Below are 23,190 nucleotides of genomic sequence, written 5' to 3' on the forward strand. Positions count from 1 at the left end.
ATTTTATTGTAGCTAAAATTGAGGTTACATCTAAAAGATAGCCTGAGTCATGGCAATGGAGTCCCCCAGGCATGCACAAGACAGTGGGCTTGATTCTCAAACTGCATCAAAGTGTGCAGGCTCACATTTTTAGTTTCATTTTCTGATATGATAAACCTCCTCAAAAAAACAAAACAAAAAACAAAAACAAAAACAAACAAACAAAAAAAAAACTTAGGGCCTGGCAAGGCAGCCCTACTGGAGGAAGTTATCGAAAATCAGGCAACAGAGTCCATGTCAGAGACAGTGCCTGATCCCCTTACAAGCAACAAGGGAAGAAGACATACTCAGTCCTGATGCCACTTTGAGGAGCTGGAATGGGTTGGTACAGGGGCGGGGATCCCTTTTTCTGAGGAATAGGGGAGGAAGGAAGAAGGAGAGAAGGTGGGTCTGGGAGGAGAGAAAGGAGGGCACTACAATCAGGATGTAAAATTAATAAATGAATGAATAAGTAAATAAATAAATAAAGTGGGGGGAAAAAGAAAAACAACAACAACAAAAAATTGAGGGGAGAAGGACTAATTGTAGTGCATAATGCCCGGTTGCAGTCCGTCATAGCAGGGAAGTCATACAAGCAGGAGCTTCAGAGATCCATTCCCAGTACACCCAAACCCAGAAGAAGAGAAGAGTAGATGCATGCCTTCCTGTGCTCAGTGGCCTTCCCCACCCTCACCCCGTTCAAGATCTCTTGTCTAAGAATGGTGCCGCCAACACTGGGCTGGACTTTCAGCCTCAATAAATAAAATGAACACAGGCTGCACAGACAGGCCCACAGCCCAACCTGACTTAGACAGCCTCTCATTGAGACTGTCTTCCCAGACTATTCTCAGTCCTTTTACATTAACAATTAAAACCTACCACCATAGTGAACGTTTTCAGAACACCAAATTTCAGGAGGTAGAGACAAGAGGAGTCAAAAGGTCAAGGCTGTCACCTTATTCAGCGTGTTTTAGGTCGGCCTGGGCTACACGAGACATGTTAGGTTTGTCTTCTAGAGCATTTGTCTTCATCTTCATCTCCACCCACTGTTCCATGTTCTTAGTTTACTTTTCTCTTTCTTTTCATTCACTTCTTCTTTCCTTCCTTCCTTCCTTCCTCTTTCCTTTCATCTGGAGCGTAGCGCATGCAAATCTAGCTCTCACGATGATCCCTATCCATGCATTCTGCCCTACCTCTCACAGCATAGTAATCACCATCTTTGTGAAAATCCTTGAATGATCAAACACCCTGCTGCTATCCACCCTCTTACTCTTTGCTGATCTTAGTGAGCTTTTTAAATTAAGAACGTATTTCAGAAATCATTATCGTTTCCAGACAACACCTTCTTTAAATCCTCCAAGAAAGATTGTAGCCAACCCAGGGAAGGAAGGTGAGCCTCCTCGGATAGGAGGGAGTAGTGATCCTTCTAGCTACTGAGGTTTTATCTTGTACTCCTAATGCCTGTCATCCAGAAAAGCCAACATTCTCATATTGATGCACCCCAAATTATCGTTTTACTGCAAGGCAGAAAGCAATAACAAAACACAGACAGATATTCTGCAAGAATCTGTTTCCTTTACTTAACTCCTCTCATAGAACAGTCTTATCACTGAGTCCTTTGATATATATATATATATATATATATATATATATATATATATATATATATATATATATCACATTGTTCACATTGTTTAGAATTTCTTTGATGGCTATGTTAATGATATTATATTACAAATATTATTTATTTAAAGAGATGGAACAGGATAAGAGAGGGAGCACAGAGAGAAATGAGGGTCAATTTCAGACCTGGGGAGAGAGGGAGTGGGAGGACAGAGGCTTCCAGAGAGAAGAGAAACCTTGGGCATCTCTGTGACAAGCTGGAGGCCTATAACAAGATAGGCTCCTGGGAGGACCTAAGGGTCACTGTCGCCGAGAATCCTAGTAGCAGAGGCCATGGAGACTAAAGAGGACTCCTTCAAACTAGACATGACTCCTAGTGGAAGGAGGGGAACACCAACTCACCCACAAAAACTTTGACCCAAAACTTACCCTGTCTACAAGAGGTGCAGGAACAAAAATAAAGCAGGGATCGAGGGAATGCCCAGCGAATGCCTGGCCTAATCTGAGACCCACCCCATAGGAGACAGCCAACCCCTCACACTATTATCAATACTCTGCTAGGTTTGCAGACAGGAACCTAGTATAGCTGTCCTCTGAGTGGCTTCATCCAGCAGCTGATGGAAACAGATGTAGAGACCGACAGCCAAACACTGGGTGGAGAGCAGGAAGTCTTGTGGAAGAGTGGGGAGGGGGAAGATAAAAAGACCCAGAAGGGACAAGAACTCCACAAGAAGACCAACAAAGGCAACTAAGCATGGCCGAGGAAGACCTGTGGAGACAGAAACTCCAACCAAGTCCCATGCATGGACTTGACCTAGGTCCCCTACACAGTTGTAACCAATGAGCAGCTTGGTCCTTAAATGGGTCCCCTACTAAGTGGGGATGTGGGCTGACTCTGACATGGACTCTGTTACCTGCTTTTCACTCACTTTCCCCTGACAGGGCTACCTCACCAGGCCACAGGGGAAGAGGTTGTACTCAGTCCTGATGCAACTTGATATGCTGGGGTGAAGGGTAGGGGAGCTCCCCTTCTGTGAGGAGGTAGAGGAAATAGGAAGGGAGGGTGGGACTGGGAGGAGGAAGTGGCCTATGACCAGTGTAAAGTAATGTGATGTAAAGTGAATAATTGATAGAAAAAGAAAAATGGAAAAGAAATATTATTTACTAAGTTAGAGTTTTCTTCCTAACTGAAAGGCTTGCATCCAGCTTGTCCTAGCATCCCCAAGTTACTTTCTTAATATTGGATTTGGTTGATGGCTCCACTGTTTTCCCAAAATGTGCAGCTGAGCAATCACAGAGTATAGTCCTCAAAGTAGAGATGTTTAACAATTCAGCTCAAAAGATAAATATAAGTTCCAAATTTATGAAACTGTTTTTGGTTTAGAAGGATAATGATTTGTACTCAAATATTTATCTTTTTGTTTTCTCTTTGGGGCTATAAAAATTAAAATATTATCGCACTGTCTTCTCATTTCATTAAAGCAAAAATGTAACTTGACTTTATTAACATTTAAAATAGCATTGAGAGTTAATAGATAGGATCAGTCAGCTCCATAGGAAAGGAAATAATGGAGCATTTCAGTCAATGTGCAATCTCAGAGTCACTGGAGTTAGCCAAGGCCATAAGGTACTGGATGTTTAGTGTGCCCTTAGTGTATGTTCCTCTCTGTGTATGTTTCACTCTCTGCTTCATCTTCACCGAGTATTCTCCTGCTTCTGTATTTTTGAGTGGTTTCTTCTCTTGTGAAAGCAGTCACATTGGATCAGGTCACAACCCAGTTGAATAAGGCCTCATTAGAAACTTGATTGAACCAGAAAAGATCCTTTTAAAGTAAACTCATCTTTAGAGGACTGGAAGACAGGACTTTGTAGCCGGGGAAAGCCCACCTTTTCGCCTCTATCCCTTTCATTATGTGTTAACTGTTAGTACCTAGCACATAACCTCACTTCAACATATATTGTTAGGAAGTACTGTTTCCTGGATCAGTGCTTAGAAATACCACTGATAGATTTACTCTATGGGGAAATAACACAGTTCTTCCATGAGATCTCTGCTTTTGTTGTTCAGACATTTGTAATTTTTCTACATGTTCTCATTGCTCTTTAGAAAATTGTCCAGTTTAAGAAACACATGGTAATATTAAGCCTAGGCATTGCTCAATAGAACTTTAGTTTTCTGGTCTCTAAATTCTTGGCATCTTCTTTGGGACTTGTTTACCTTTCAATTTCTTTGAGTGAAAAAGGTCACAATCTGTCCAAAGCAGGAGTTAAAAATGATGCCCTGTATGATGCTCAAATCCATTCCCATGCTCACTGCAATCAGACGCTTGCTAGCACCATCTTAACTGCTGCAAAGTCATCAGAATGCTTTACTGTATCAGTGAGAGCTATAAGGGACCAAGTGTATATGGTTTGAAAACTCTATGCAAGCTTTTAAGTTCTTAATTCTTCTGTGACCAGCATATGGTTCCTCCATAGGCAGACCTATGTGGGAAGATAAACTATCTTCTAAGTGTGAGCTTATTAATTTGTGGAAAAAAATATTTACCTAGAGACTACACCTATTCTCATTGGCAGCAAACAGAGTGCTGTTTCCAAGCCATCCGCTAGTATTTTCTTATTCTCCTCCAAAGGAAATAAATTGAGTGGGACCCTAAACTGTTTGGAGGCAGATTTGAGAGGAAAATGACTCTGAAACACAAGCCCATCTGACAGTGGGTCCAAGAAGTCTGTGCATAAAAAGGGGTACTTGTTCTACCAAAATTTACATTTGGACCCTTGCTTGAAATTTTGAAGCACTTTGTATGAAATACATAGGAACACGTCAGTGGTGAGCATGTTTTAAAAAGTAACTTTTTTTCCTGTGATTTCTGACAGTTTGGATACCTTGTCTTAGTTTGAGTGAGGCAATGAGTCACTTTACCTTTAGAAAGAGAGAAAATGGACTTGGGAGAGGGTTCCATGGGTTGGACAGCTTGTGGTACAGGCATGAGGAACTCAGTTCAAATCCCAGAAGCCATGTAAAAAACTGGACATGGGCAGGAATGTACCTGTCCCTTCTACACTGCTAGGGCGGAGAAGAACAAGACAGGGAGATCTCAGAGCCCTGCTGGCCGTCAGCCTAGATCCAGGTTCAGAAAGAGGTGCTGCCTTAAGGGAGTAAGGTGGATAGTGGTAAAGTTGCCCTATGCTATTCACATGCCTAAACACACACACACACACACACACACACACACACACACACACACACACACGCGCGCGCGCGCACAGAGAGAGACAGAGACAGAGACAGAGACAGAGAGAGAGACTTTAAATGTATCGGTATTTATCTTTCATTTATCTCTCTCCCCTTTACTTCTGTTTCATTCATCTTGTGAGATTCTAAAAATGAAGCTGCTTTATCTTTAGAAAACTTAAGGAAAAGCAGAATAGGACCACAGCCCTTAACCCCACTGTCACTTGAGGCTTGAGGTAGGAGGTAGCAGGATAGACCTAACACGTGTTAAAGACCTGCTTCACAGGGCTGTCCTGGAGAATTTTGTCAGCACTCTGTTTCTGACAGTGCAGCTGAGAGTGTGAGTAACCAGTGACCATCTTGTGCCAATCTTCAGTGTTGCTGCTGAAAGTCATATTGGCAGTATAAGAGAAAAAAAAAACCTTAAACTTATACATTATTTATAAATACTCTTTATCTGCTCTTACCTTTTATTGCAACTGAACTTACTAAACACCCTTACACACTTATGGTTCCCAACTGCTTAAATGCACTCTTTCCTTTTATACATTTTCCAATATCCACTAAGTGGCCATTTCTCTAAAGATGACCCTTGTTTCCTTTCTGCCGGCTCTTTCAGAAGCATCAGGATGTAGGCTGGTTAGAGGCAGGAATGGAGTTTCATCTCTGTATGTCAGACCTTTGCATGGTGTATGTCTGCCATAAAGCTGATGCATCCATGCTCAGAGAGTGACCCAGAGGGTACGTGATATGGTCATCCCTTCTCGGCCTTAGCACACTGCACAGATATATAGATATGTTTATATTCTCAATGTTGTAAACCATGACAACAGAGGACAGTCAGTCCCCTGCCTCCAAGACTATACATTTCCTTCCACTTAAGGCTATATATCATCTTTTTGGACCTTTTTTTTTCCTTCCAAGTTTGTTATTCATCTTATACATACTTCATTTATATAAAAATGTACTTTTTAACTTTTTAAAATTATTATTATTATTAGATATTCACATTACTTCCCCACTGTAATCTCTTGCTCTTATCTTCCTGTTCCCACCCTCCCTCCCTTTTCTGATCTCTTCCCCTCCCCTAGACCTCTGATGGGTGGGGTCCTCCTCCTCCTTCACAGTCTCTTGATTTGGAAGGCTGCTTAAGATCCATCATGACCACAGTAATGAACTATTGATCACGGAAGTGATACAAGCATTGATTAGCACCTTCAGTTGTTTGTGGCTTTGGATTGAGAATTTAGCATTACCTCAGACTGATTATCTTCATTAACATGTGCTGAAGCCTCCTGCTCTATGCATATACTCTTGTTAGCTGTGTCTTATTACCACTGATATACCAATGTGGGTGCAGATATTTGTGTGTGTGTGTGTTTGTGTGTGTGTGTGTGTGTGTGTGTGTGTGTGTATGTGTGTGTGTGTAACAGAATGTTAGTGACAGTCAACTCCTGTCATTTCCGTGAAAAGAAAAAGCTTAACTATCATATGGAAGAGACTGCCTTTTCAATGATCAGTGGAAAATCAGTGGCGGTCACATATTAAAGCAGAAGCTATGACAATGTAACTATAGAACAAACCAGTGGAGAAAATCATTTTTCCATGTCATATTTTATATGCAGCTTACCTGAGCTGGGATTTTATTTTTAGTGTTTTGAGGTTCATGGCATGCATGTGGAGGTCAGAAGACAGGTCTCAAGAATTATTTCTGTCCTTCCAATCCAATTCAAGGTGTCAGGCTCAGAAGGCAAGCACTCTGCCCCACCAGGGAGCCATCCTGCTGGCCCTGGAGCTGGAACTTTTGTTAGTGGTAATGGCGAGAGAAATTACTTGGATCTTGTTTTGTTTTGTTTCTAATTTTGAAATGGAAAATGGAAGGTGGCATTTTATAACCTTAACAAACATACTCATTTTTGGAATTGTTCCCGTTTCATTTTCTTTGCCAAAGACAATGACAGTAGGAAAAGTTAGGTTCACTTGTTTTTTTTTACTGTGCCTAGTTCAAGCCTAGTTTATCTAGCTGAGATTCATATAATGTGAATTATGTAATGTGTTTTAGAATACTTTCCACTTACTGTTTTATATATATATATATTTCAGCAGACAGGAGATTAGAGGCAGAAGTGCTATTTATTTTTACCAATGACAACATTGATGCCATAGGAACTGGCATATACATACATATATGCATAATGCCAGAGCCTGTAAACTGATCTAAAAAGTCAGCTGTGAATTTATAAAAAGTACATGAAACAGAAAGGTTTTTTCCCTGATAGTTTATAAACATTAGCACAGGAGAAGCTCAATAGAAACTTACATGACTCTAAGGCCAAGGGTCAGAGACCCAGCTTCTGGTCTAGACCAGGCCGGTAGTTAGCCCTGACAGCCCTCAGAGTCAGCTTTCAACTGTTTGACATAGTTTAAATGCTGAAGTTACTCAGAGGGACTTAAGCCCTCCTCTTTCCAGGACTCACCAGCAACTGGCTTTGCTCCTTCCAAAGCCAGCAGGGGACAGCTTTTGTATCACATACCAATTTGCTCAAAAGTCTCACAGGCATTGAAAACAAACCAGTCACCTTGGCTTGAATGTTTCCTTGGAAGACCTAGAATCCTAGGGGAGATATTTCTTTATTCCTTTGTTCCTGGCCCCTTTTCTAATACAAAGCTCATTTGTTCCTGGGAAATACTCATTCAGTGTTCATTTCGCTTTGCGTAGCAAGACATTAAAGTGTGGCCCCCTGCTCAGATGTAACCTGTAACCGATAGGCAACTGTCTCCATATGGGTCCACTATTAAGTGGAGCAGAGGCTGGCTGTCCATGCCTTGGACTCTGTTGTTTGCTCTTTGATCACTTTCCCAGGGGAGGGAGCCTTACCAGACCACGGAGGATGAGGAGACAGGTGTTCCTGATGAGACTTGATAGGCTGGGGTCAGTTGGTAGGGGAGAAGGGCTCTCCCTCTCTGAAGGCTAGGAGACAGGGGCCAGAGGGCAAGAGAGAGGAAGGGTAGGGCCAGGAGGAGATGAGGGATGGGGCTACAGCTGGGGTGTAAAATGAATAAAAATTTAAAAATAAATTAAATTTAATTTTTTGTACAGTATCTATTCTAATGTAAAGGAAAATATAAGTTTGTATGTTGTCTAAGAGAGCATATCAAACAACAAATAGTAGGAAGAAAGAAAAACACATAAATAACTATAACAAAAAACTAGCATTTTATGTCTTCTGGGAAGATGAACAGATTTCTATACTAAAGGTCATGGCTGGATTTGACCTCTGCTACCAGTTTGGCTGTGGAACACAGCAAACACTGTACCAAACAAAACCACCCTGCATGTCTTGAACTGGAATTTTATAGCACCATTAGTAGTGATCCCTAGAGCAGTTGCTTGGGTCTTTTTTTATTCTGTAAAGTTAAGTTGCTTTATACCATTAGAACTGGCATGCGGATGTATGATTAAGTTATAGAACGTAGACATTAAATCTGTCCTTCCTTACTCTGATTTAAACTGTATCTTTATCAGCAGGACTGATCACAGAGCCCTCTTTATTTCCACATTGAAATTGTTGGTTCTGGATGCTGTTTGAGCTCAGTCAGATGTTCATACTAATGTTTAAAAAATTTACATTCACTTATTGTATGTGTGTATATGTATGTATGTATGTATGTATACACACGTGTGTTTGTGTGTGTGTGTGTGTGTGTAAGCATATACTCTTCAGTGAGCAGATGGACAGCAGAGAACAACTTATAGATGTCTAGTCTCGCAAATTCAAGTCCTCAGGTGTTCTGGCATTATTGATGATCACATTGTTTTTCCTGTGCATTCCAGATGCAAACTATGGTGTGGTTCCTTGTTTTGTTTATCATATTCAATGTCATATTTAACTACCACTATGGAACGCTGTTCCCAGGGTGCTGACATTTTAGTGGGCTTGATTTGTGCTGTGATTGTGAGGCGAACGGGAATCTCAGCCAAAGTATTCTTTACTGACAACAATATAAATAAGCCAACTGCGTATTCTTTATAGTCTTGCCTTACATACTTTTGATGTTTAAAATTTTCAAGTCATGCAGATGCTAATTTTTGATATTTCTAGATGTTCAAATGAATTTATAGCACCATGTATATGTGGTCTGTTTCTTGTGCTTTTTTAAAAAAAGATTACATTTGTTTGTTTGGCTGTCTTCTGAAGGGCGAGAAAGAAAGGTGTTGGAGGTGGGTTGGGTAGGAAGGTACAGAAAATCTGAGAGAAATGGAGAGAGAGGAAACTATGTTCAGAGCATATTGCATGAAAAAATTATTTTCAATAAAAATATATAAAATATATTAATGCTTTTCTCGTATGCACTTCTTTTACAGCCAGTTGTATATGCTTGTCACCATTATTTTTCTCTTTATATTATGAAAATATGTATTTCTCCCTGACCGGCTAGGGAGAAGTCTTAGCTGACAAAGTACTTACAGTGCAAGCATGGGAACCCGAGTTCAATTCTCAGCACTCACATACATACCTGGGTCCTGCAGAATGATCCTGTAACGCTCGTGCTCCGGGACAGAGAGAGGAGGCCCCCCAGGGCTTGGTCACCAGCTAGTCCAGCACAATTGGTGACATCCGACCTAGGAAAGTAAAGTAGAGAACAAGAGTAGAATTTACCTTATGCTCAGGTTCTTACATGCTCCCTACCTTTAAAAACATGCACAAACACCTACACTGGCATAGGCCACTGATACATATACACACACATACTCAGAAGTAGAAATTATATATATATACTACACACACACACACACACACACACACACACACACACACACACATATGCAATGAAAATAGTACAACTTGATTAATGATCTGCTGAGTTATTCCATTTTTTCCTCTTCAGCTTAGCACGTGACTGTTTAACATCTCCGAGTTTATGGCCTTCTATTATACCCCAGCCCAAGATGATAATCGCCTTTTATGGAACACGGCAGTTGCTATATTTAACAGGTCTTTGCAAAGGCATCGTTTGGGAAGTATGCCACACTGCAGCGTGATAGTCTCACTGGCTACTACAATATAAAATTAGCTTTCACCCTCTCCTCCCAACCCCAGAGAAGGATATAGCTGAAATAATTAAAATCCATATGCTTAACGATCTGTGCATTCTGCCAGGTAGTGTATTGCCATTTCTAACGATGCTTAATAGCTCATAACACTCAATACACTTAATCATCAGTTAGTGACACTTGTGGTTTTGCACACTGAACACATCTCCAGAGAGGGAGAATAGCCTTGGAACCATGACCAGGCCTGTTAACGAGTGCTGGGTTGACCAGATGCAGACCACTGACCAGATGCAGACCACGCTCTTGGAACCTCTCAACCCAGGCTAGGGACAAAACATGGTTATGTGGCTGAATAGGAACTGTGTTAGTGAAACGATTGTTACTGGTTCCTGGTATGTTGTACATTTGTGGTTTCACAGCCCTGGAGAATGTGACCAGAACTTTCTGTTGGGACATTTAGGAGAGACCCCCACCAGCCACCAGATATTCTTCAGGTGGCTTTACATTGCTCTTTCTCAGTCTTTAAACTGAAGATGAAAGTGGGGGGTCTCACTCACCTGGACCAACACTTCGCTAGTTTTACAGTCACCTGAGGGCCATTCATGTCAACAGATCTCTGAGACTTTTTACCAAATTTCTTGTGTTCTCAGAGAGCTGCTTGAGAAAAGGAAATCAACAAAAGATCACAAAGCCCTAGCAGGACCCTTTCTAGAACGACAGAGAGACAGGCACTTTCTTACTTTGCAATACTGAAATCATCTTGGTGTGGTTTCGATTAATGGTTCTGTCTGTGTACGTGTGTGTGTGTGTGTGTGTGTGTGTGTGTGTGTGTGTGTGTGTGTGTGTGTAGACCCGAGGATTGCTGGAGTTTGCTGGCTGCCTGCCTAGCTCCTGGTTCAGTGATGGGCTCATCTCAAGGGAAGGTGGTAGAAAATGATAGAGGGTGTTTGATTTCCTCCTGTGTCCTTTACATATTACATGCATGGGTACACACACAGATACACACACACACACACACACACACACAATCACACATGCACATGCACACGCACAGGCGCACACACACACACATACACACACAGTGGTAGTTGCAGATGCAAGGGTGACCACACCCAATTCTTGACATGGCTTCTGGGCATCTGAATTCTGGTTACTGACCAAACCAGTAACCCTCTCTGACTTTTTCCTTAAGCCAAGAAGGCTTTCTTGTGAAGACTGGTTTGTAAGGGGCGACCTGGGCAAGTTTCTCAGTAGGTGTTCAGTGCTTCAAGAGCTCTGGTAGGAAACTGATTTTAATGTAGATTTTGCCTTAGAAAATACTGACTTTCACCAATCTTGATCCTCAGGGGGAAATCGGTTTGTGAATTGCTGACCTTTTCCCTAATCATGGCTTGAATCATAAGCACCCTGGGGTGAAATGCATATCTTGCCTTTCATGTTCTTTGCTGTTTCAAAAAAAATGTTTTAGGGTATCTCTCTTTTTGTAGCAACTTTCTATGTGGCAAGAGCAAAGAAAGAGAAAGATGCGGCTTTTTCCTAGCTCCTGCCTTTCTCAAATAAAAAATAAACAGGGGAAAGCAAATCATACCATTATGAAGTTCCATAAATTTGAACTTTCCCTCTTGCTACAGTGAAACTTTCTATAATTCAAAGGGGACCCTAGCAAGCTTTCTGTTTTTCTTCCTAACGTTTGCTCATTAGCAGATACCTTGTCTCGGTTTGGTTTGAATGCATTAATGATGACAGAGTCACCAATGTCACATTATGGGAAAAATTAAAGCACTTTACTGTGGAATAATTTAGCAAAGAGTGAGCCCAGATTTAAATCCCCTGCTTCAACCTTCCCTGTGTCTTATGTCTTTTCCTTTCTGTCTTTTGTTTGAGTCTCTGTCTGTGCCTATCTGGATGCTCTCTTGTGAATCTGTCTGTCTGTGTCTATGTCCTCCAGAAAAGAATTTTTTCTCACTGTTTTTTAACCTGCCCAAATATCATCATATAGAAGGAATGAGATATATTTTATAAAAATCTTTAACAGGATTCCCAAGTTCTTCTGATTGTATCTGTCTCCAACTGACCTGGATAAGAAACAGTACTCCACTGTAATCAAATGGATAAATTCACAGCCATGTAACTTCCAACATTCATGGTATTTTTCTTATAAGGTGGTTTTTAACCTATTTGTTCTTTTTGGCACTTTTTAAAACCATAGCATGCAAGCACACATTTGGGGGGCACGGAGGAGTACATGATTTAAGGTTACAGCTATGCACCAGCTGACATAAAAGTTGATTACATGGGAAATCCAAGGGAAGTTAAAGGAAGGTTAACCAAACACTGAGCATTCCATAAAAAAGCAGACTTCAGTGACTTCAAGATGTGTTGTCAATGGTGGCTTTGAAGTCCAGCAAAATTTCTGGTCTCCTAGAACGGAAGAGACATTTTCATAAGAAGGCATCATCACGTTGTCTAACAGGCCTCACATGTCAAGAGGAAAAGTATGGCGTTGTAATCATGGCTTCTACACTGGCCAACCTTCCAGGCTAGGGCAAAGTTTGAAGACTCAGATGTACACAGTCCAAGGCAGTCCCAAATCAGCCCTTGCTGTAACAGGACGGAAGTGGTGTGCCTGGGAATAGTTTGTAGAAATGCCCGTGTTTACCTCCTTTCTTCCCTACTGCTTTCGTCTCTACTTCCTTTCTTCCCTTCCATCTCTCCTTCTTCCCTTCTCTTTATCTAACCATCCTTTTCTTTCTTCATTCTTTCTGCCTTTCTATTTTGCCTATACTCAATAGACCAAATAGCCATGTTGATAGGCCTTCAACTTCTAATCTCAAGCCGCTGAGGGAATATACAAACAGATACTTTTAATGGAGTGAACAGATGTTAAGGGTTATTTCGAAAGGAGTGTTTCTAGAGCTAGCTAGCTTTAAATAGTCACTTTGCTACTTAGCACACAGTTAACCTTGGTCAAATAAGCTTCCCTTTCTATACTCAGTTGTTCTGAGAAAATGATGGAATGAGTGTACTTACCCCATTAGACTTTCTCCATCAGTCATATGTTGGTATAGTTAAAGCATTCTGAATAGAACTTGGGGCATCTTGACCTCTTAAAAAGACAATAGTTCTTATAAGTGACAAGAGGGAGAACCACTGAGAACTATGTTATAATACTGAGATGACTGGAAAGGATTCTGAGATGGAAAGAGTCATTAAGTCAATATACACAACAGCTAATGGGATCTGTAAAGCAGAAGAAATCATGAGTCCTCTAGCAGCACCAGCCCGCTCCTCACCAACCGACTGCTCTCAGAAAGATGTCTCTGCATTGGCTTAATGTCCTCAGCTAAATCAATGCAGCTCAATTATCAACCAACTCAGGATGCTTCTTGTGAAATGAGAACTGACCCCACCCATCCCTCCAAACAGGTATCAAGTGTCAGGATCCCACTAGGGATATGTCACAATTTCTGGTTTGTTTGTTTGTTTGTTTGTTTGTTTTCCACATTTGCCTATATCAGTTTGCTTTATCACAAGTGAAGATATTTTTTCCCAGTATGCTTTGAAAATGAACCAGCTGGAACATTGTTGGGTCTTTGAGTGCTGTAGCGCCATCTCAACACTTCTACAAAATAGTCAAAATGATAAAACATTCTGAAGTTTTACAACATCTACTCAATTACTGTTTAAAAACCAACCAAGGACAATGCATGCAGCAAACCTAGAAACCCTTTTCAGATCTAGCTAAAGGGCAGTACATTCTCCACAGTTGTGTGGAGAGCAGAGACTGACTCTGACATAAGCTCTGGTGCCACCTATGTGACCACTACTCCTTGCTGGGGAGGCCTAGTGGCACTCAGAGGAAGGGGAAGCAGGCTATCTGGATGAGACCTGATAGGCTGTGAGCATATGGTAGAGTAGGAGGTCCCCTTCTGTCACAGGCCTACGGGAGGGTAATAGGGTGAAAGAGGGAGGGAGGGAGGAACGGAAGGATACAAGTGGGGGGATAACAATTGAGACGTAATCTGAATAAATTATTTAAATAATTTTTAAATGTAAAAAAAAAGAAAGGAAGGAAGGAAGGAAGAAAGAAAGAAAAGGGAAGAAAAAGCAGGAAGTTCTCCCTGGAGGACTACCTACATTCCTAGTGCTTAGGAAAAGAAGACAGGAGGACAAGGAGTTCAAAAGGTCACCCTAGCATCCACAGCAAATCTTAGGTCAGCCTGGGCTACAGAAAAAACTGTTTTGGCAAGCAACAATGGGTGAGGGGGGAGAAAGACAAATAGAAAGACAGACAGAAATTCAGAGTCAGATTTAAGATTGTGGAAGATGGAGAACTTTGCTTTTTTGCTCACCATCTTTAGGAGTTTTTTTTGCTGGAAAAAGAAAAGAGTTAATTAACTGTCAATATGCTGTGTAACTATACAATGGGTCACAATGCAACCAGTTTAAATGCTGGCAAAAATACAGATTTAAAGAACTGTCCTCCATCCCTTGGTGATTGGTCTTAAGTTGTTAGAACTATGAATGTTATTTTTGGTGACTTTTAATTGTCTGCGGTTTTCAGTCCCCATATAGACCAGCTGTTTCCTTAGTAATTAAGCTATTGTCAATGTATATCATCACATCAGGCATGTGAAGGCTCATTGGAATGTCTCTCTCCCCTTTGGCCTCATTGGCCATTGTTCTCCGATATTCTGGTTATTCTGCCAAGCTTATTCTGCAGCTTGTGTTTTTCTTCATTTTCATTTCATCAGTGTGAATTCAGGAAGTAAGACCCTTGAATGCTACTGCTAGGAACATGCAAGGAAAGCTGTGAGGTAACCCTCAGCATGGCAGGCTGGCAGCGCTTGTGTTGTCCATCCCATCATCACCCTGTACTTCTTAGCCTCACCTCACAGTTCTGTAGAAGTGCAGTGATCAGATTTCTAAAATGTGCTTGTCTTACGTGCAGCAGACCACTCTCCCAGGAATGAGCCATGTTCTTGGGTCATTTGGGATTACCATTTACTTCTAAAGCACTCTCCCTCTTCCTAAGACTGTTCTCTACCTGGGGCCCTTCTGTGCACTATCACCATGGCTTATCGTTCCACATATTAGCACATATCACATCAAGATTATGGTCAGTTGTGTATACAAAGACCATTGTCTCCTGGGTAGGCTGATACCCAAAGCAAGCATCCTTTTTTAATTTTTTTTCAAGCCAAGTAACATTTAAACAATGTACACTGACTTAAAATAAAAAGTTTTCACCACACAGATATTTTCTTTGTAAATTATTTATTTACTATTCATACATGCATATAGTGTATTTTGATCAAATCTAACCCACATCCTTCCAATTATCCAACCACTTTTTCTTCACAACTAATTTTCTTTCCTTTAATCTAATGCCTTTAATTTAATTTTCTCTAAGTCCATTTAGGCCTGCCTGTGTATGCACAGGTGTGGGACAGTCTACTAGAGTACAGGGAGTGACAGTTATTTTATTGCTTTTCAACAAGAAGCACAGCAATTAGATATCCAAAAATATGCTTCTAATCTGTAACCAGTACTTCAACTCTTCTTATTACATTGTGAAAATCAAGCAGTGGGGTTGGAAACTGTATTAGTAATAATAATGATTAGACCATCAGCATGGTTTACCTTTCCATTGCTGAGAAAAAAAAATAGCAACCTAAAAGAGATAAAGGTTATTTTGTCTTAGAGTTCCAAAGAGATACAGTCATGGCACAGCAGGCATGCTGGTCAGTGGTAAAAGCACAGCCCAGGAGCGAGAGATAAGAGTGAGAACAAGATGAGAGGTCAGGCTCAAGTCTCAACGCCTCAAGTCTACCTGTGGTGTTCCACTTCTTCCATCAAGGCTCCATCTTCTATACATTTCATAACCTTCCTTAGGGCCACCAGCCAGGAGCCAGCTGTGCAAATGCCTGAGCCCACACGGACATGTCCAGCTAGAGCCACAGCAGCCCATGATATAGGTAAAGGCTTATGCCATGAGCCTGGAGTATATCACCTTTAATTTTAGCCTAAATAAGAAATCGGTAAGACAACTAATATTATTTTTCACCCCCATTTTATAGTTAAGGGACAGAAACAACGTGGTCTCAGGAGCACTGAGATCACATAGTTAGGAACAGCTGGAGTCAGAACCTTTCTGATTTTAAACGCCTATTCCCAGTCTTCAAATCTGTTTTTGTTTTTAAATTAGTATACAGTTTATTAGATGCCATTATGGCGTTTTCAAACAAAATGTAATTTACTCACACGTCACCCCACTTCCTTCCTGACCCCTTCTTCCTTCCAAGTCTCCTTTTTGATTTCATGTCACATGTGTCCTCAGATCTGGGAAATGAAATATTAATTGAGAAGAATCAAACTCAGGAAGACAAAATCGTGCATGTTCTATTACGTACGCAGATCCCACCTTGTGATTTATGTACATACATACACACCCAGCTATAAATATAGGTAGAGGTTTTTCACCTTTAATGTGTGTTAAAATATGTGGAGCTTTTAGATCAAGGTTCCTGTCATAAGTTTTTAAGTGAAAGAACTACATAAGTCAGGCTGCTTCTAGCCCCTCAGTCAAGTTATTTTTCTTTCCAGCAGGTGATGGAGACTTAAGGAAATCAGAGTCTTCACAGCAGATTCCTGCTTTCCCCTCTCCAGTACCCCTCTCCTCTCCTACATACTCTTCTGTTTCCCTGGCTTATTATTTCAGTCTTACAGAAAAGCAGTTCCCCGAGAAAATAGCTAATTTTATCATGATAAACTTGCCTATCATTTTGTAATATAGATTTCCGTTTTGTCCCAGTAATCCTAAAGCTACAGGGATATAAGACACATTAGTGTTATCGCTGATTTCTCATTGGCTTTTCTTCAGGATCTTTAACAACGTGAGATCATTTGTATCTGCTTAGAGTGGGCTTTTAGTTTTTCATTTAAACTGAGTGAAATTACCTGCTATTTATTTCAGAGCATGCTCAGAACCTAGCCTGAGATGTACAGTTACAAACTTACATTTTCCCTTGGGAGAGTGAGCTCTTCCTCTCCTCTTCTTCCTTGCCTTTCTCCCTCCCTCTCTTTCTCCCTCCCTCCCTTTTTCTTTTCTTCCCTTTCTCCCTCCCGCTGTCCTTCCCCTTCTTTCTTAGTCTGCTTTTATTTTTCTTCTGTCTGTTTTCACTGCTCTGTGTCTTTCTTTATATGCGTATCTGCCTCTTTTCCTTTCTCTTTTCCCTTCTCTTTCTGTCCGTCTCCTCTTTACTGGGTCTCTATCAGACTACTTACTGTGAGTAACAGTGGCTGAGGCTGGGAATTAGAGGGCATTCTAGGGTGACTTCTAGGTCCTAGTGTCTCCACATAAAGACTTGAACAGAAATCCACAGTTAACACAGAAGCAGGGGCAGTCTTTTAAGAGAAGACAGACTTTCAAGGAGTGAGAAGACCAGAGTAAGGAAATACTTGGACATTTTGAGGGCCAAGGATGAACTAAAAGTAAGGGCTTTATGTGACCTTAGCATGAGCTTTCTTCGATCATTGCTGTAGCACAGGCCTTCCCTCTCAGACTCTGTCACAATCAGTTCTACATGAAACCTTGTGGGTTATATGCTCCATTAATACCCTATTATGTTTTTATTTATTTATTTATTGTGTTGGAGCAGGGACATGTATATGTGCCAGAGCACACATGTGGAAGTCAGAGAACAACTTTCAGGAGTTGTTTTTCTACTTCCTCCATGTGGGATCAAACTCAGATCATCAGGTTTAATGGTAAACTTCTTCCCAACTAAGCTACCTTGACATCAAAAGTACTTTTTGGATTTTTATTTATTTGTTTGTTTTGTAGTGCTGAAAACTGGACCCAGGACCTTGTTCATGGTGGGCAAACAATCTTCAACTAAGCCGCAGCCTCAACCCCTTTGTCTTAAATCTCCATTTAGGGGTGTGTATGTAATATTACAATTAGCCAGTTGCTATCACACACACTGAAATGAAGTTCTACATTTCATTCAGCCTTTGTGGGGAAGTGCAGAAAGTTCCATCTTTGCTCTTTGCCAGTCTGGTTTTTTATGTTAGTTCTTCATCCTTCCCAGGAGCCTTTCTGGACCTCACTGTCCATCTTGACCTCCCACCTTACCAGTAATGCCTAGATGGGCCCCAGGTTTATTTACTAGAACTCTATCCTGATACTATGTCACCATTTACCACCTTTGATGCACTATGCTTCATCATGTGTATGGCGTGGTGATATATTGTGTTACCCTGATCCACTGTTTGAATTTTTGAACTGGAAAATCCAGTTGGTTTAGACACGGTCTGTTTAGCAATACTCTGCCCTCCATGTGCTGGGAGGAGATGTGCTAAATTGTCATTTTCGAGTCATTTGTTCTGTGAGTAACCCTAGCCTAGTGCTTTCCTCTCACCCAAGGTAGAGCTCACCCCAGTTTATTCTGTAGAAACTGGAGTCATCCAAGTAGTGCCCCCCTCTGTGTGTGTGTTTGTGTGTGTGTGTGTGTGTGTGTGTGTGAAATGTGGGACATGGGTATTAATAAGCAATTGATAATTGCAACCTCTAATTGAAATTGGTTTTAGACTTCCAAGGATTGTGAGTCTTAACAATTCACCAATGTACTGGCACAAAAATGAAATTTTATCTTTTCCCAAAGTTCTTTTAACACACCATGGATTTTTTTCTTTTTCACCTCTGCAAAAACTTTAAACTAGAAAAATATACTTTCTTTAGGTGATATAGCATCTTTAGAGGACACAATGATACAATACATTTCCCTACTTGCCCACATTTCTCAATAGAAAATCAGATTGCTATAAGGGGTGAATGAATTTTAACACCAATTGAGAGAATTATACTCTATTTTGGCCTGCCTATAAAATGGTTGGTTTCTTTCCCTTTGTGTCTTAGCGTAAATGGAAAATGTACACACTCAAACTGTAGTTGGTTTTATATAACTTGGCTGTGTTTTGCTTAAAAGAAAACCATAATCATTTCTATTACAATATTGAACAAACTGTCTCATACCAATCAAAATTGGCCTGATCCACTGCACTTGCTGTTTAGTGTGCTCCACTATACAAAGCTCTTCCTGCCAGCCCTCCTCCCCTGTAGGGTACTCATCACCAATACAGTAGCTGGCTTGTCATGGTTAATCATCTCCCTTTGTTTCCCATATCTTCCATCCCTCTTATCACACATGTACCTGACTCCTGTATCCTTAATAGTCATCATCAGCACCACATTCTCTTCCCAACAACCACGGCCTGTATTTCAAAGACTTCTACACACTGCTTCCCCTCTATCTATTTGGTTCCTTTTTATTCCTGGTCCACTGCTCTTACCTTAACTATATTTGTCCTTTGCCTGGTTTTTCTTTCCTACTATTGCCCTTCCAGTTTACCGTATATAATATGGCTGATATATTGTCCAAAATAAACATCTATTAGAGTCACTTTCTCTCTGCCAATGGTGACTTTTCTCTCTCTCAACACAAACCTCTTACATGGTGTGATGTCCCAGCCTCTTTCTCACATACCCTTCCATGCAGCCACAGTTCCCATTGCTCAGCCTGAGCCTCCAGGCTTCCAAGTCACATGCTGTGTTCATCTTTGTGCCTGAGTGGGAAGGCACCTCTCTTTTTTCACACCTCATGAGAGAAGACTGCTCTCCCCCGTACCACTCGGGTACTAAATGAGGAGATCAGTAGTTTCTTTCCGTCACCTTCACTCTGCTCGTGCATCTGGCACTTCGTCACTGTATTCTGGTGTGTGTTTAGAAGCTTGCTTTCTCATGAGAGAAGGAACTCCTGAGGCCAGAATGGGTGTTCCTAGCCATCGTTTAAATTCCAAAGGCCATAGGGTATCAAGTCTCTTCTTGGTAACCTGCTGTCCTTCCTCTGAGTGCCACCAGGTCTCCCCCTCCAGGGGACATGGTCAAAGGTGAGGCACCAGAGTATGTGAGAAAGTAATATCCCACTCTCCACATTGTCTAGATCTGGGTAGGGGTTTAAGGTTTACCGCCTGTATTGTCCTTGGCTGGTGCCTTAGTTTGAGTGGGACCCCTGTGCCCAAATCTGCCTATCATAATGTTCTACTTGTAGGATTCTAGGACCCTCTGGATCCTTCTACTTTGCCATTCTCCCATGATTCTCTCATCTAGAGTCCCACTAGAATGTCCTCCCCTCTGTCTCAGTTTCCTGGTAAGTGAATACATATACAGGGGGAGGTAATCCCCCTCAGGAACAGTCATAGGGGAGGGGAATAAGGGGAAAATGGGAGGGAGGGAAGAATGGGAGGACACAAGGGATGGGATAACTATTGAGATGTAACAAGAATAAATTAATAAAGGAGAAAAAAATTATATGTGTATAAAAAAAATTCCAAAGGCCATTTCATAATGCGGCAAGTGCCAAATGGAGTCCAGTTTCCTAAATGTACTCTACATTGATTAGGAAGCTTCAAGAGAGGTTTGGAAGTATGGAGCTTGAGTTTCTCTGTACTCATTGTTTTATTACCTCAGTTAAGAGCATAGTCCTTTGCAATGATCTTTTCTTTCTCTTCCCTTCTTCCTTCCTTCCTTTCTTCCTTCCTTTCTTTTCCTTTCTTCCTTTCTTCCTTTCTTTCTTCCTTTATTTTCTTTCTTTTTCTTCCTTCCTTTCTTCCTTCCTTTTTTTTTTTGTTGAGATGATCTTGCTGTGCAGTCTTACACAGTCCAGAATTTGATGTGTAAATTAGACTGACTGCAGACTTGCACCTGTCTTCCTGCCTCTGCCTCCTAAGAGCAGGCTTTAAAAGGTCAGCGTTTTAAGAGTCCACCATGGGTGTCCTATCTACTTATTATTGTCAACTTAGCATAACCTAGAGGCATCTTTGGAGAGTGAACCTAAACTGAAGAGTTGTCTCTCTCACAGTGGTTCTCACCCTGTGGTTGTAGATTGGAGCAACCCTTTCACAGGGGCCGCCTAAGACCATCAGAAAACAGATCTTTGTATTATGATTTATAACTGTAACAAAGTTACAGTTATGAAGTAGCAATGAAAATAATTTTATAGTTGGGGGTCACCACTCATGTATTAAAAGATAGGAACAGTAGAAAGGTTGAGAACCACTGCTGTATCAGATTGGCCACTGTGGGTATCTATGAGAGATTGTCTTAGTTTATGATTGATGTGGCATGGCCCAGCCCTAGTGTAAGTTGTGCCATCCTTATACAGATAGTTCTAGGCTACACAAAACAGCTAGCTGAGCATTAACCAGAGCACAAGCCAATAAGCTCTGTTCCTGCGTTCCAAACCATGGTTTCTGATTTGGTTCCTGCTTGCGTTCTCTGCCCTGCCCTTCCTCAGTGATAGACTGAGGAAGCATACAGGAAAGAAACCCCTTCCTTCTACAAATTTCCATGGTCATGGTGTTTACTGCAGCAACAGAATGCAACCTAGAATAGTGGTGCAATTCACTTCAAGACTTGTGTGTCAGTCATCTCAGCTAGCTGCCTAGGAATTTGCTTTGGCTCCAAGGAAATGAAGAGACAGGAGAGTTAAGCTTAGAGGAAGTTTGATGCCATATTGGTTTAGCTACTTTATTTCAGTTCTTATGTCTACCACCTTTGTCACCTAATCCCTGCCATCACCACAGTATCAGTTAGGAGAAAGGTTAGTGGAAAGAGAGGGCATAGCGATATTTTTACTACTACTTGTTGATTAGGGGTGTTGAGTTCCTTGGGGCATCTCCAATTTTCTTCTAGTTTGGATATCTCCAATTTACTCTTCTTGTTTCTTTTCTCATGGCCACTTCACAAACCAGCAATGGCAGGAGGAGGAACCAGCAGGAGAAACAGCCACGCCTCCTCTCTTACGGCTCTGGTCTTTTTATGCCCTCTCCGAAGCCTGTAGAATTAAAGCATCGTCAGTTGTCAGACTCTCTCCCCTGCCAGAGCAGGCATGAGGCTGCTGTCCTGATGCTGTGGACAACCTGAAGCAGCCAGTGCTCTTAGCCTCTGAGACGTCTCTCCAGTGCCCGTAACTGGGATTTTAAGGCACTAACATTCTCACTGCACTTCCCTCTTTCTGTTTTAAGCCAGTAATTGTGCTGTGTTCAGTGAAAAATTATAAACAGAGACAGTATCAATGAACTGAACCCTTTTCAATTCAGTAGTCAGTGAAGGTTTTGTTTGCTTGTTATCTACAACCTGAAAACTCTCAGCTGTTCTTATCTCAGATAGCTCATACTTTTTGCTCCTGAGCCTGGAGCTCGGGCTCCAAAGCTGCTTCCTGACTACAAAAGATTACTTTGTATATCTCTCTTGGACCTGCATTCATTTGTCCAATGGTCTTACCACAGAGTCTTCAAACCTTGAAAGCCTTTTTTTTTTTTTTTTTTTTTTTTTTGGAGAAACCATTGCAACTAGAAATGGCTTCTTCCCTTCTATGGTTTAAAAAAAAAAAAAAAAAGTACCATATTTCTCACAGTTACCGCATCAGTAATTTTGAGAAATGACTTTGAAAGTACCATATTTATCAGAGTTAACGTGCCTGATATTTTGAGTTCTGAGGCTTTTAGCCTTAAAATTTCTTTGTAAATGGCTGGATTAACCACAGTTAAAGCACTGGACATTTTAATATCTAAGGTTTTTGTCAGCTACTGGGAAGGTTAATGATGGTGTTCCTGTAGCTCCAAGTCACCCTTCTGGTGGCTCAGTTTGCTTAAGATTAACCCTTTCTTTCCAAACAAGCTGGTTTTCTTTAACTTTGTTGTATTGCACAGCTGCCTCCTGCCCCTCTAGGCTGCCCGCCTCACCCAGGGGCTGTGGGAACTTGAGAAAGAAATTACATAGGGAAGAGCTAGGCAGTGATCTGCCTCCTAACCCAGTCTGCCTTTCTTTTTCCTCCTGCCCAGTCACCAGATCAGAATTCTTTCATTCTTCCTTTTCTAACTCTTTTTGCTTTCTGAGCATTTTAACCTCTACCTATAACCTCTTCAGTTGCCTGTCATCTTCCTCTATTTTGCATTTGTAATTTTTAAAATTGCTCAGCCATTCTCCCAAACTTTTTGTAGATAAGGACTATAGGAGAAAAAAGAAAAAACTATATAGAAAATCCCCTCTGGAGAAAAGCAGGAAAGAACCCAGCAGCCCTAGCCACAATAAATGTTTTGTTGATGTCCTGAAAAACAATATCCATTTCTTAGTACACTGCCATCTCCTCTGTGGCATTAGAAACCAGATTTCTCCATTATTCCAAGCCCTTTA

At 41.2% G+C, this 23,190-nt stretch overlaps 1 protein-coding gene across 2 annotated transcripts in view; it reads left to right on the top strand.

The window, feature by feature from the left end:
- Nucleotides 1-23,190, top strand: part of CTNNA2 (catenin alpha 2) — a 1,110,979-nt gene that overhangs the window by 281,831 nt on the left and 805,958 nt on the right. The gene's annotated exons all lie outside the window — the stretch shown is intronic.

Source organism: Acomys minous (genome assembly GCF_964271855.1).
Source record: "Acomys minous genome assembly, chromosome: 17".
Classification (NCBI taxonomy): domain Eukaryota; kingdom Metazoa; phylum Chordata; class Mammalia; order Rodentia; family Muridae; genus Acomys; species Acomys minous.